Source organism: Schistocerca gregaria, chromosome X, assembly GCF_023897955.1.
Source record: "Schistocerca gregaria isolate iqSchGreg1 chromosome X, iqSchGreg1.2, whole genome shotgun sequence".
In the NCBI taxonomy this organism is placed as follows: domain Eukaryota; kingdom Metazoa; phylum Arthropoda; class Insecta; order Orthoptera; family Acrididae; genus Schistocerca; species Schistocerca gregaria.
Window position 1 is genome coordinate 466026438 of NC_064931.1, and position 2836 is coordinate 466029273.

At 40.4% G+C, this 2836-nt stretch overlaps 1 pseudogene; it reads right to left on the bottom strand.

The window, feature by feature from the left end:
* Positions 1–220: 220 nt before the first annotated feature.
* Positions 221–2619, bottom strand: LOC126298146 (uncharacterized; annotated as a pseudogene).
* Positions 2620–2836: the final 217 nt, after the last annotated feature.

A 2836-nucleotide genomic window follows, 5' to 3' on the forward strand; every position in this document is an offset into this window, starting at 1 on the left:
AAGTTGAATGGCCGTCATTATATTAGCCCCTTGTCTGTTGTGAAACTCATTACGTTTTCGAGAAGAACTTCGAAGCAATCCAGCAATAGAAGAATTTCCATCTTGAGGTTGACCCCCAAGTGTTTTTCGAATAGTTCGTCGATCCCCAGCGTCCTAACTACAATCTTCCCGTCCTTGAAGTAGTGAACGTTTACTCCTAAAAAATGTGGATGGTTTTTTTTCATGTTGCATCGGCTTTTAAAGAGACCAGTCTGCACTTCAGTTCCTGGATTATTTTTGCTCTTACTGCGGCAGCAAACTCCGGAATGAGTGAAGGAATGGTTGCAGAATTCGCGACTACCCTGGAAAGTCACAGAATATCGCTGTTCTCTTTTTTTAAAAACTATTACCATAGAAAGCAAAAATAATAACTCTAGACTGTTAAAGAAACACTAATCTTTGCGTAATTTCCTTTGCAGAGCCTACGAAAACAACAAAACCGACTTTATCTACAGTACACATGATTTCAGAGATCAGTGATATTAAAAAAATACGTATAACAGTTTCCATTAGAAAAAAAACTTTGACAGAGACTAGGTAAAATAAAAATAATCGAAACAATAAATCAGATTATTTTACAAGAAGCAATCTTTTTAGATAGTTTTCTAAACCTTCTGTTGTGACGTTTAGACTATATACTGTAAATAAAGAATTTAGTAACAAAAGTTGTTCAATGTTCATCATAAAAGAATACATAACTTTTATTCTTTACTTTTCCGTCTAGGACGAATACTTAATCAGGTATTAAATACTCTTACATTTCATACTTTGTCTGCAATGACCTGTGAGTGTACGATATATTTTCAACCACGGGAATCGTTGGCCTTTACTATTTTTAACTAACATTGTGACGTCGTGGCTAGAGTTATTCATATATTACGTCAGTTTGTACAGTTTATTTGCAACAAAAAATTATTTACTGATACTATGTACAATCATTTACACAAAAACATTAATACAATGCTAAGACTCCCCCAGATGGCACGCCGTTCCGAGTGAATGTACCTCGTGATAACCAGCCTTGCAAATGCAAGCTCCCCGTGAATCCCGCGGTCGATCCTAATGAACAGGCACGAGCAACCCCCCCAAGAAGGAGACTTTCCATGCATGGCACTATGGCGACAGGCAACCATTGACAGCCATGCATGGTGAAGGCGCAATGAAATTACACGAGGGCTATTCGGAAATTAAGGAACGGTAGGTCGCGAAATAGAAACCACAGTGAAAATTAAAACTGCTTTATTTGCAAGACTTAGCTGTAACTTCTTGCTAATTATCTCCATAGTCGATGATCCCGCTTAGACGTTTGTCGTAGCGTTATGCCAACTTTCCAGTACACTCGTTATAGAAGGAAGCCGCCAGTGCTTACGGCCAATTCTCTACGCTGGCCTACAGCTCCTTGTCTGTGCCGAAATGTTGTCTTCATAGCCAGCGGTTCATGTAAGCACAGATGAAACTCAGATGAAGACAATTACGGGCTGTATTGTGAGTAATCAAACATTTGCAATTGAAAACGATGCAGGAGCATCTTCATTGCCCCTGCAGAATGCGGCTGAGAATTGTCTTGGATAAGAAAGCGCACGACAGTTATGTAGTGTAAGCTGCATAGCTTCAGGCGAAATTTCTCACCAGGCCCTCGTACTTGGTGGGAGACACTATTGTTCTAGGTATCTTTATGTGCTCCCTGTGTGCTCAGAACTGAAAAGAACGATGTAACGCGATCGTCGGGCATACTAGAAACACTGTCGAAAACACCTGTGCCATACTTCATCGGATTTTCACTGTGGTTTCCATTTGGCGACCGATCGTTCCTCACTTTCAGAATGACCCTCGTGTTACGCCATGAACTATGGCCACCACGCCGCACACCTCGCCACCACGCCGCCGCCTCCTCGCTGCTCCAGTCCCTTCACATGCCAACCCTTCATGCGATGACATTCACCGTTAGCCCCGTTTGGTCTATGGAATGTATTATCAACTGTTGCGATGCTACACACATAACAACCACAAATAATTCTGACTAAAGACCGACGGTATAAAATCTTCCGAAATTGCTTTAATTGTTTGCACGGTAAACTACGTCGACCAGTGTTTTACAAACGTCCGCAATGTAGCCTAACGTTATAATCATCAATACTTTATCTACATTTAATCAACCTCTCATCCGGTCGACGGTATAAAGTCATTCCTAATGGTTTCTTTTTGCAATAACAAATGAATATAGAGATAATTGCAACCGTGTGACACGCAGGCTTTTATTGTTTTCGCCAACATGTAACACAAATAAACTATAGGCCACTAAATATCGAAAGACTGACGATATTCAATCATGCACGGAAATCGGTTATGGGCTTCACTGTCTGTAGGTGTTAGCATTTGAAATTCTGTAGGAAAAATGTAAAGACCTGCTTACCTATCTGAAGCTGGCATGGCTTCAATCATTGGTTATATGATTTTTTGGAAGGCGTCATTGTCCAGAATGGTGAACGCGTGTCCGTGTTCCGTCACCAAACACAGACACTGCGTTTTCAGCTGTGAGTCAGACATCTTGACGCCTTTCACGACCCTTTCCATGCGCATTTCTTTTTTGGAGGCTGGTTTTACAATTTTTCGTGCGGCCTTTGAAAAGAATAATTGCTGCATCTTTAGATGTGCTTCATGAAATTTCTTCTGTTTCTTCCCTAGGAATACAAGGTTCGAATTAAACATCAGTTACATACCATGTTTTCGGCAAAAATTTCACTGATTCAAAGTGCTATGCTTTTAAATCCAGTGAACAAATATATTTCACTTATTT